Genomic DNA, 12,862 nt, shown 5'->3' with positions numbered 1-12,862 from the left:
ATTCTGGGTGACCATTTGAAGATTTCGTGCTTACAATTTCAAACAGTGGAGGCTTGAAAACCACTACATGAAAGACTTTTAGTTTTAGTTGGTAAACGTACATATTAGTTCATATGTGAACTATAATAACTGAATTTGAATAACACCATTAAGATTCAAGCATTGTTTTTCAATTGTTTTAAAACCAACGAACAAATCAAGAAAATATTATATCAGTGGTGAGTTTTTGTGGCTTCCCGAATTGTAGTGTTTGCAGATATTTCAGTTTTATTAAAATTTGCTTAGTTACTGGACAATCATTTACATTATTACATGAAGTGTTTTAGAAGAAGGGAAATACGTTTTCACCGTCTGCACTTCTTTTATGGTCATCATAACGATTTTATTATTATTGCTGAAAATTATTTTATAGGAAGGAGGTATCAAAAATGATCCCCTCTGAGTGTCAGATACACTGGGAACCACCTTACCTGTGTTGGCAATTAATGTTGAATGAACCAATGAAAGAAGGTGCGATTCCACGTAGTTACCACCAGGTGCCGCTGTTCTCCAAGCTAACGTCTCACTTCCAAATCTGGTCCTAGCTCCTGTCCAGCGTTTGGACATTTCTTCCCAGACTCCACCCTGGTCTCAGAGGCCCCTACTCCCGTCCCCTGCAATCCACTCACTCCAGAACCACTTGCAGGATCTTTCCTACCAGCAGCTCTGACCAAGTCCCTCCACCCTCTTCCAGGGTTCCCCAAACATATCTATGCTCTCACCTCTGGGCTTTTGCATTTACTGTCTCCTCTGCCTGAGATTCTTTTCTTCTTCATTAAAAAAATTAATTATTTGGGGCGCCTGGGTGGCTCAGTCGGTTGAGCGTCTGACTTAGGCTCAGGTCATGATCTCAGAGCTCATGAGTTCGAGCCCCGCCTCTGGCTCTGTGCTGACAGCTCGGAGCCTGGAGCCTGCTTCGGATTCTGTGTCTCCCTCTCTCTCTGCCCCTTCCCTACTCGCATTCTGTCTCCGTCTCTCTCAAAAATAAATAAACATTAAAAAAATTTTTTAAAATTAATTATTTGATAAGTTTGAAATGTTATAATTTGTAAATTTAAGGTGTAGAGCATGTTACTTTGGTGTGTGTGCATATATATATGTGTGTGTACATATATATGTATGAATATGATTGCCATTGAAGCAATGTTTATCACATTACATCATAGTACAGTGTTACTGACTATATTCGTTATACTGTGCATTAGATATCTATGGCAATTTCAGTACTCATTGCAAGTTTACACTCTTAAAGATCATCAGTCATTTTCCTCTGCACCCTCATTCTCTGGAAATCACCATTTTATTCTGTTCTTTACAGGTTTTTTCCCTAGATTTTACATATAAGTGACATCATTAGTACTTGTCTTTCTCTGTCTGAATTATCTTGCTTAACATGATGTGCTCAAGGTCCATCCATGCTGTCACAAACGGTGTCTTGGGTGTAGTTAGTGGAGTTCAGCTTCCCCTACATCTTTCTGTCTCCATTGCTTGTTCTCCCTGTTTTGTTCACTGTTGATGTTTGTTGGTTTCTATCTGGCTCTCTCCATCTGTACTTCTCCTTTCTTGTTCCTCCAGACTTCACTTCCATTCAAACATGTATTGAGCACTTACTGGGAGGACTGGCCTCAGCGTAGGCTCCCCGGGTGTGAAGGGGAAGGACTGAGGGAGGTAGTTTCTGATATTTGCTTGCTTACCTTCCTATGATGAGCAGCTCATCACCTACCAAGGAAGCTCAAGCTGGTTAGTGTGGTAGCATTCTTTCAAGTGCTGACCCCAAACTGCATCTCCACCCCTTTCTCCATGATCCCAAGACTACACAGACCTCACCTCTTTCTCCAAAAAGAGATTTCACCTTTCCTTTATAATGCTGCAATGTGCCTATTCTGGAAATGTGTATCAAGGAGAACATAGACCACTGAATAACCACTGCTGTGATGGTGGAAGCCCACAGGGCTCTGTTCAGCAGAGGCTGAGGGGGGGTCAGTCTGGTGGGCTTCCTGTAGGAGGCAACGTATAAGCTGAGTCCCTGTAGGGTGAGTGAGATGTGGCTGGGGAAAAGATGAGGAAAGTGTTCCAGGCAGGAGGAGGCGGAAGTGAGAGAACATACTTTTGGGAACCAAAATTGTTTTGAGTGGCTTTAGAACATTGTGTTTGAGTGAGCCTGCTGTGGTCAATAAAGGGATAATGGGAACCCTGGAGCAGTGACCCCTGTGGGAGACAAGTGGCACCTTTTTCTTTTGTATTTCCTAGTGGTTTGCTGGGAGGCCATTTATACTGTCTCTCCCTCTCCTTGCCCGCCCCTGTTTCCAGGTACGTGGCTACATTCTTCCAAGCATAGGGGTTTTTTTTTGTTGTTGTTTTTTTTAAGTTCTTTTATTTGAGTGTAGTTGACATACAGTGTTACATTAGTTTCAGGTGTACAACATGGTGATTTGACAAGTTTATATGTTATGCTATGCTCATCACAAGTACGGCTACCATCTGTCACCATACAATACTATTGCAGTATCATTGACTATATTACTTATGCTGTGCCTTTTATTCCTGTGACTTATTTGTTCCATAACTGGAAGCCTGTATCTCCCGCTCCCCTTCACCCATTTTGCCCAGCTCCTACCCTCCTCCTCTCTGGCAACCATCAGTTCCCTGTGTTTACAGGTCTGCTGCTTTTTGTTGTCGTTGTTTTGATTTGTGTGTGTTTTTTTTTAAAGATTCCACATATGAGTGAAATCATATGGTATTTGTCTTTCTCAGTCTGACTTATTTCATTTAGCATAATACCCTCTAGCTTCATCCATGTTGCCACAAATGACATGATCTCATCCTTTTTTATGTCTGTGCAATATTCCTCTGTGTGTGTGTGTGTGTGTGTGTGTGTGTGTGTGACATCTTCCTTATCCATTTTTTCTATTGATGGACATTTAGGTTGCTTCCATATCTTGGCTATTGTAAATAATGCTGAAATTGTAAACACAGTGCATTTATCTATCTTTTTGGATTGTATTTTCATTTTCTTTGAGTAAATCCCCAGTGTAATTATTGGATCATATAGTATTTCTATTTTTAATTTTTTTGGGGAAACCACTATACTGTTTTCTATAGTAGTTGTACAAATTTACATTCCTACCAACAATGAATGACAGCTTCCTTTTCTCCACATTCTCACCAACGTGGTTATTTCTTGTCATTTTGATTTTAGCTATTTTGACAAGCGTAAGGTGATATCTCACTGTGGTTTTGATTTACATATCCCTGATGATTAGTGATGTTGAGCATCGTTTCATGTGTCTGTTGTCTTTTCATGTGTCTGTTGTCTTTTCATGTGTCTGTTGTCTTTTCATGTGTATGTTCAGGTCCTTTGCCCATTTTAAAATCAGATTGTGGATATAATTAGGGGAAGATGGTGGCATAGGAGGACACTGGGCTCACCTCATCCTGCTGATCAGTTAGATTCCACCCACATCGACCTAGAGGATGTGCTCTATAAAGAGGAAGCTGAGAAAAAGATAAAAAAATCCAGGAGTATGAGGGGAGAATTAGAGAACTAAGTGATGCAATCAAATGGAACAATATCTGTATCATAGGAATTCCAGAAGAAGAAGAGAGAGAGAAAGGGGCTGAAGGTGTACTTGAACAAATCATAGCTGAGAACTTCCCTGATCTGGGGAAGGAAAAGGGCATTGAAATCCAAGAGGCACAGAGAACTCCCATCAGACGTAACTTGAATCAATCTTCCACACGACATATCATAGTGAAACTGGCAAAATACAAGGATAAAGAAAGAATTAAATGGGCCCTAACATACAAAGGTAGACACATAAGGGTAGTATCAGACCTATCTACTGAAACTTGGCAGGCCAGAAAGGAATGGCAGGAAATCTTCAATGTGATGAACAGAAAAAATATGCAGCCGAGAATCCTTTATCCAGCAAGCCTGTCATTCAGAATAGGAGGAGAGATCAAGGTCTTCCCAAACAAAAACTGAAGGAACTCACCACCACTAAACCAGCCCTACAAGAGATCCTAAGGGGGACTCTGAAAGTGAAATGTTGCAAGGATCACAAAGTACCAGAGACATCACTACAAGCATGAAACCTACAGATATCACAATGACTAAACCCATATCTTTCAATAATAACACTGAATGTAAATGGGCTAAATGCTCCAACCAAAAGATATAGGGTATCAGAATGGATAAAAAAACAAGACCCATCTATTTTCTGTCTACAAGAGACTCATTTTATAATTTTAAATTTTTTTTTTCAATGTTTATTTATTTTTGGGACAGAGAGAGACAGAGCATGAACGGGGGAGGGGCAGAGTGAGAGGGAGACACAGAATCGGAAACAGGCTCCAGGCTCCGAGCCATCAGCCCGGAGCCTGACGCGGGGCTCGAACTCACGGACCGCGAGATCGTGACCTGGCTGAAGTCGGACGCTTAACCGACTGCGCCACCCAGGCGCCCCAACAAGAGACTCATTTTAGACCTGAGGACACCTTCAGATTGAAAGTGAAGGGATGGAGAACTATCTATCATGCTCCTGGAAGTCAAAAGAAAGCTGGAGTAGCCATACTTATATCAGACAAACTGGACTTTATATTAAAGGCAGTAACGAGATGAAGAAGGGCATTATATAATAATTACAGGGTCTATCCATCAGGAAGAACTAACAAATATAAATGTCTATGCACCAAATATGGGAGCCCCCAAATATATAAAACAATCACAAACATAAGCAATCTTATTGATAAGAATGTGGTAATTGCAGGAGACTTTAATATTCCACTTACAACAATGGACAGATCATATAGACAGAGAATCAATAAAGAAACAAGGGTCCTGAATGATATACTAGACCAGATGGACTTGACAGATACATTCAGAACTTTTCATCCTAAAGCAGCAGAATATACTTTCTTCTCGAGTGCACATGGAACATTCTCTAAGATAGATCACATACTGGGTCACAAAACAGCCCTTAAGTAGTATAAAAGAACTGAGGTCATGCCATGTACACTTTCAGACCACAATGCTATGAAACTTGAAATCAACCACAGGAAAAAGTCTGGAAAACCTCCAAAAGCATGGAGGTTAAAGAACACCTCACTAAAGAATGAATGGGTCAACCAGGCAATTAGAGAAGAAATTTAAAAATATATGGAAACAAATGACAATGAAAATACAACAATCCAAACGCTTTGGGATGCAGCGAAGGCAGTCCTGAAAGGAAAATACATTGCAATCCAGGCCTATCTTAAGAAACAAGAAAAATCCGGGGCGCCTGGGTGGCGCAGTCGGTTAAGCGTCCGACTTCAGCCAGGTCACGATCTCGCGGTCCGTGAGTTCGAGCCCCGCGTCGGGCTCTGGGCTGATGGCTCAGAGCCTGGAGCCTGTTTCCGATTCTGTGTCTCCCTCTCTCTCTGCCCCTCCCCCGTTCATGCTCTGTCTCTCTCTGTCCCAAAAATAAATAAACGTTGAAAAAAAAAAAATTAAAAAAAAAAAAAAAAAAAACAAGAAAAATCCTAAATACAAAATCTAATAGCACACCTAAAGGAAATGGAAGCAGAACAGCAAAGATACTCCAAGCCCAGCAGAGGAAGAGAAATAATAAAAATCAGAGCAGAAATAAGCAATAAAGAATCCAAAAAAACTGTAGAGCAGATCAATGAAACAAAGAGTTGGTTTTTAAAAAAATAAACAAAATTGATAAACCTCTAGCTAGGCTTCTCAAAAAGAGAGTGCTGGTCTGGAGGAGCTGTCGGTCTGGTTTCACAGCGTCCATCCCGCTCCAGTAGACATGGAACTACCCTGCGTGGAGGGGCGTGATTTAGTGTATGCTGGTCCCACATTCACTGTGGGCCCCTAGAGGGATCCCTGAGACCGGACCTTGGTGGTGGTGGGAGAAAAATGGCGACCCCCCCCCCCCCCCCCCGGTCTCTTCTTTACAACCTGGTGTCCCAAATCACTCCTTTGGAGCCGTCCTCACTGTGCCTCGGGTGTAGACAAGGCTTGTCTGTCTCACTTGGCTGACTCCTTTGCCCCGGTGCTTGGCTGGGAATTAAACTCCTGTTCCATGTGCCCTGGTACTGGGGAAGTGCCTCCCGGTATGAGGTCCCAGCTGTTTTTTTCCTTCAGCCCTTCAGAGGAGGGTACCTGTTTCTCCTGCTGTGGACTGCGCCCCTGATCTGCCACTGAACCCCGGGGGGTGGCTCCCCTCCTACCCAGGTGTGTGAACAGGGCAGCTGGCCCCAGTCCAAAGATGGGATCTGCAGTTAGAGATCCTCTAACCTGCAGTTAGAGATGGGATCCCTCTCCGTCCTGGTTGGAGGTTTTTTTTTTTCTTGTCCAGATACAGTCCTATGCTTCCGCAGCCACTCTTTCTCTTCCCTTTGTCTCTCGGCAGAAGGGGATCTTTCCGCTTTGTGCCTATATGGCCCATGTTATCTCCCCTAGTTTGCAATCACCCACCTATGGTCCCTCAGGTTGCCCCGGTTTCTCCCTGGTAGACTTAGTCTATTTTTCCTCCCAGACTCTTGGGGTTCAAAGTCCTTTGGCTTCAGCACTTCTTTGTTTGAGATAAGCAGGAAGTACGGATCCCCCTACTTCTCTGCCATGTTGGCCCCTCTCTGAAATTATTTTTTAGGGGACACCTGGGTGGCTCAGTTGGTTAAGCATTCAACTTTGGCTCAGGTCAGGATCTCATGGTTTGTGGGTTTGAGCCCCGCATTGGGCTCTGTGCTGATAGTTCAGAGCCTGGAGCCTGCTTCAGATTCTGTTTCTCCCTCTCTCTCTGTCTCTCTCTCTCAAAGATAAAATAAAAAAATGAAATAAAATAAAAAAAATTGTTTTTTAGTCTCTATGTCATTAATTTCTGCTTCATTCCTTATTTTTTTCCTTCTACTCACCTTAGACTTTGTTCTTCTTTTTCTATTTTGCTTAGGTTTAAGTTTATTTATTTGAGCTTTTTTTTGTTTGTTTCCTGAGGTAAGCCTGCATTATTATATATTTCCCTCAACTGCTTTTCCTGAGTCCCAAAGAATTTGGATCATTGTGCTTTTATTTTCATTTGTCTCTGTGTATTTTTTTTTTTTATTTCTTCTTTGATTGTTTCATTGACCTATTGGTTGTTTAGTGTCATGTTGTTTAGCCTTTACATATTTGTGTCTTTTCTAGTTTTTTGTTGTTGTTGTTGTTGTTGTTGTTGTGATTGATATCTAGTTTCATACTGCTGTGGTCAGAAAAGATGTATGGTATGATTTCAGTCTTCTTAAATTTATTGAGACTTGTCTTGTGGCCAACCATGTGATCTATCTTGGAGGATGTTCCATGTACACTTGAAAAGAATGTGTATTCTTATTTGGAATGGAATGTTCTTTAAATACCTGTTATATCCATAGAGTCTAATGTTTCATTCAAAGACACTGTTTCCTATTGATTTTTCTGCATGGATGATCTATCCATTGACATAAGTGTACTAGGGGTGTTAAAGTCCCCTACTATTTTATTACCATCAATTTCTCTCTTTATGTCTGTTACTATTTATTTGGGTATTCCAGTGTTAGGTGCATAGATATTTACAACTTTTATATCCTCTTATTGGATTGATCTCTTTATCATTATGTAATGTCCTTCTTTGTCTCTTGTTACAGTATTTGTTTTAAAGTATATTTTGTCTGATATAAGTATTTCTACCCTGGCTTTTTTTTCCACTTCCATTTGAATGGGAAACATTTTTCTATCCATTCATTTTCAGCCTGTATGTGTCTTTAGGTATGAGATGAATCTCTTGTAGGCAGAATATACCTGGGTCTTTTTTTTTTTTTTTTTTAATCCATTCTGCCACTTTGTGTCTTTTCATTGGAGCATTTGGGTCACTTGAATTTAAAGTAATTATTGATAGGTATGTACTTATTGTCATTTTGTTATTTGTTTTCTGTTTATTTTTGTAGGTGTTCTCTGTTCCTTATTCTCTTGCTCTCTTTGTGATTAATGAGCTTCTGTAGTGTTATGTTTGGCTTTCTATTTTTTGTGTGTCTATTATAGGTTTGGGTTTGTAGTTACCATGAGGTTCTTATAGAACATCCTAAGTATGCAACAGTCTAATTAATTTGATGGTCATTTAAGTTCAAACACATTAAAAAAAATAAACTTCTTTCTTTTTTTCCCTCTCTTCCACATTTTATGTATATGCTACCATATTTTACATATTTTTATTCATAATTTTCTTATATCTAACTGTGGCCATTTTCTTTTCCACTTGAAATCCTTTTAATGTTTCTTGTAAGACCAGTTAAGTGATGATAAACTCTTTTATCTTTTGTTTCTCTGGGAAACTTTATATCTCTTTTGAATATGAATGATAAGCTTGCTGGGTAGAGTATTCCTGGTTTTAGGTTTTTTCCTTTCAGCACTTTGAGGATAGGCCACTCTCTTCTGGCTTGCAATGTTTCTGCTAAAAATCAGCTGATAGCCTTATTTTCCCTTGTAAGTAATTTTTTTCCTGTCTCTTGCTGCCTTAAAAATTCTCTCTTTCATCTTTGATGCTTTAATTATTATGTGTCTTGGTGTGGGCCTCCTTGGGTTCATCTCGTTGGGAACTCTCTGTACTTCTTGGACCTGGATGTTTATTTCCTTCTCTATTTAGGGAAGTTTTCAGCTATTATTTATTTTCTTTCTTTTTTATTTTTTTTTTAATGTTTATCTATTTTTGAGAGAGAGACAGACACAGATCATGAGTGGGAGAGGGGCAGAGAGCAAGGGAGACACAGAATTCAAAGCAGGTTCCAGGCTCTGAGCTGTCAGCACAGAGCCTGACGTGGGGATTGAACTCAAGAACTGCGAGATCATGACCTGAAGTTGGATGTTTAACCAACTGAGCCACCCAGGTGCCCCTCAGCTGTTATTTCTGCAAATAAGTTTTCTTTTCCCTTTCTCTCTTTCTTCTTCTGAGACCCCAATAATGCAAATATTTATTCATTTGATGTTGTCCAAGAGATCCTTTAAACTATCATTTAAAAAAATCAATATCCCAGGGTGCGTGAATGGCTCAGTCAGTTAAGTGTCCAACTTTGGCTCAGGTCATGATATCACGGTTTGTGAGTTTGAGCCCTGCATTGGGATCTGTGCTGACAGCTCAGAGCCTGGAGCCTGCTTCGGATTCTGTCTCTCCAGCTCTCTCTGCCCCTACCCCACTCACTCTCTCTCTCTCTCAAAAATAAACATTTAAGGGGCGCCTGGGTGGCGCAGTCGGTTAAGCGTCCGACTTCAGCCAGGTCACGATCTCGCGGTCCGTGAGTTCGAGCCCCGCGTCGGGCTCTGGGCTGATGGCTCAGAGCCTGGAGCCTGTTTCCGATTCTGTGTCTCCCTCTCTCTCTGCCCCTCCCCTGTTCATGCTCTGTCTCTCTCTGTCCCAAAAATAAATAAACGCTGAAAAAAAAAATAAATAAACATTTAAAAAAAGTTAAAAAAAATCTCCCTCCCTCCTACTATTTATTTATTTGTTTATTTTTGAGAAAGACAAAGTGTGAGTGGGGAAGGGGCAGAGAGAAAAGGGAGACAGAGTATCTGAAGCAGGCTCTGCACTTATGTGGGGCTTGAACTCATGAACCATGAGATCATGACCTGAGCCAAAGTTGGACACTTAGCAAACTAAGCCACCCAGGTGCCTGTCTGTCTCCCTTCCCCTTCCCCTCTCCCTCCCCTGTTCAGCTTGAGTGCTTTCCATTACCCTGTCTTCTAGATCACTGATTCATTCTTCTGCATCCACTAGTGCATTGTTGATTCCATCTTGTGTGTTTTTTATTTCAGTTATTGTATTCTTCAACTCTGGTTCCTTTTTAAAGTTTCTATCTCTTTATGGAAAGTCTCACTCAGTTCTTTCATTCTTCTCTCCAGCTCAGTGAGTATCTTTATGATCATAACTTTAAATTCTTTATCAGGCAAATTACTTATCTCTGTTTCATTTAGTTTTTCTGAGGTTTTGTCTTGTTTCTTTTGGAGAATATTCCCATTTTGCTTGACTTTCTGTGTTTGTTTCTATGGGTTAGGTGGAACAGCTACTTCTGTAAATGAAGGAATGGTCTTGTGTATGGTTGTCCTCTATGCATACTGTGTATGGTTGGTGACTTTGCTGGCTGACTGGAGCTGTGGCCACTGTGGGCTGGGGGTCCTGGTGTTTTCCATACAGGAAAACAGTGGACACTGTTTCAGGAGAGCTGGGGGTCCTGGGGTTTTCCATACAGGAAAACAGTGGACACTGTTTCAGGAGAGCTAAAGGTGAAATGGATGCAGGTCAGGGTGTCCCAGTTTTCTATGTGTTGAGGGCACACTGGTAGGTAGCCGAAGCTGAAATGGCTGCAAACTGGGGCACTCCAGGATGCCCTGGCGAGGTGGCTGGAGCTAAGGGGGTATGTGGATCAGGAGGTCCTTGAGCTCTCTGTGCAAGGGGTACTCTGGCAGGATAGATGAAACTAAAGTGGATGCATGCTGGAGGGACCTGGGGCTCTATGTACAGAGGGCACCTTGGCAGGATAGCTGAAGCTGAAGTGGATATAAACTGGGGTGTTCCAGGGTCTTGGCACAAAGGGTACCCTGAAGAGGTGGCTGGAACTTAGGCGGGGTACAGATTGGGGGGTTCCTGGGGCTTTCTGCACAGGATAGCTGGTAGGGCAGCTAAAGTTAAAATGAGTGTGGCTCAGTTTGGTCTCTGGGCTCTTTGCACAAAATGTGCCCTGGAAGGACAGCTGAAGCTTAATTGGATGCAAGCTGTGGTGTCCCAAGGTAGTCACCACAGTGGGCGTTTTGGCCCAATGACTGGAACTGAAGCCAGTGTAGGTGGGGGTGTAGCAGGGTGCTTCACACAGTGGGCACCTAACATAGCATCTGGATATGAAGCAAATGTCAACAGAGAGGTTCTGGAGCACTCTGTACTGGGGGTGCCCTAGCAAGCTGTCTGAAGCCAAAGTGGTGTGGCCTTGGGATGTTCCGGAGGGCTTTGTGCCCCTGTATCACTTTGGCACAAAGTCTGGGGTTGCAATGAACGCTAACCAGGGATATCCTGGTGTGCACCACCCTGTGGACACCTTGGTGGGGTAGCTGGGCTGGTGCGGCCTATAGATCCAGGGTTCTCTGAGGCAAAAAGCTGGTTAGACTGTCCAGACTGCTCATTAGTCTGTGCTTTCAAGATAGGGGGTAGCGTAGACCATGTCTGTCGGCCCTGCCATCCGCAGAGCGTTACAGCAGATCCTCCCCACCATTTGGTGGAGTTCACACTGGCTCTTTTAAATGCTAATTGATCTTGTAAACTACAGCTTTTTTGTACTATTCCTCCCCACTGCAGTTTGAAGTGTTGGGGGTGGGGATTCCCTTTGTACCATGTCTTCATGTCTCTTACTGTTCTCTCTGTGGTCTATCTTTTGTTGTGTAGAGGAACTGTTTTATAAATAGGTGTAATTTGATGGAAGAGGTGAGTTCAGGGTCTTCTTATATTGATACCATCTTGGACCAGAACCCCTAGCATTGTGTTTTATGATTTAAAAAATCTTTTCAAATGTCAGTGGGAAAAATAATATTTCATTGTGTAAATGAAAAGAAATTAGCATTTCCCTTGTAAGTGGCATGGTTGGACAACGTTTTCAGATATGCCTGTGCATATTATGAGGCTTCTCACCCAGTGGAGAATATAGATCATCTTGGGAACAAAAGAAAAGCTCTATCCTCTGTTCATGTGGGTGGGAAGTGATGTAGTTGTTTTCCTACTCTCCTTTGATTTATCTGTTTTCCCTCTCCTTTTATGTCCTTTCACAGTTTTAAATTTCTCTCTTCTCTGTTGGAGGCCGGGGTGCCATGTGCCTATTGCTTTGTCCTTATCTGGGACTGCCTTTGGACTCAAAGGACAGGGCTGTGAAACCCCAGGAAGGTATTCCATGTGAGAAAATTCTGATGTGCTACATAAATTTCCCATTTTAATTCTCAAAACATCCGCCTATGGTGGGTGATGAAATTTGAAGTGAGGTTGGTGAGCAAATGACTAAGAAAGAATTCTGAGACATTTTTGGTGCAAAAAGGTGATTTCATTATAGCACGGGAGTAGGAGCTGTGGGCAGAAAGAGCTGCGTTGGAGTTGTGAGGAGTGACTGATTATATACCTTTAAGTCTGGGGAAAGAGAGGGGAGAGAGGTAAAGTCAGTTTCTAAGAAATTTCTGTCTTCGGAGAGCAGGGTCTTACAGGACCCTGAAGATTTAGCTATTGTCAAGATAAGGTGGCTTTTAGTTTTTAATAAAATGTAAACATTAAGGCATTAAGGCAGCCATAAACTCCTTGAGGAATGTTACACTGATTCATCTTTTGCTTCCTCTAGTCTACTATTTATTCTATCTAGTGTATTTTAAATTTCATTTATTGTGTTTTTCATGTCTGATTACTTCCTTTTTATCTCTTTGTTAAGTATGTCACTTATGTCTCACTGATGTCTTAAGTCCAATGAGTATCATTATGATTAGTACTTTAAACTCTCTATCAGGCATTGTACTAATTTCCATTTTGCTTAGGTTTCTTGGTGTTATTTTGTCCTGTTCTTTCATTTGGGACATATTCCTCTGTCTCCTCCTTTTGTCTAACTTTCTGTGTATGTTTCTCTGTGAGGAATGTCAGCTACGTCATCTGATCTTGAAGATAATGGCTTTACAAAGAAGAGGTCCTGTAGTGGCCTGCAGTGCAGTGTCCCCTGCACACAGAACCCGGCACTTGAGGGGTGTCTCCTATGCCTGATGTGTGTACCCTGTTTTAGCTGAGCCACTTTTTCCTTTAGTCCAGTCATCTGC

The sequence above is a fragment of the Lynx canadensis genome, chromosome A3, assembly GCF_007474595.2.
Source record: "Lynx canadensis isolate LIC74 chromosome A3, mLynCan4.pri.v2, whole genome shotgun sequence".
Classification (NCBI taxonomy): domain Eukaryota; kingdom Metazoa; phylum Chordata; class Mammalia; order Carnivora; family Felidae; genus Lynx; species Lynx canadensis.
Note: the sequence above shows the minus strand (reverse complement) of the source record.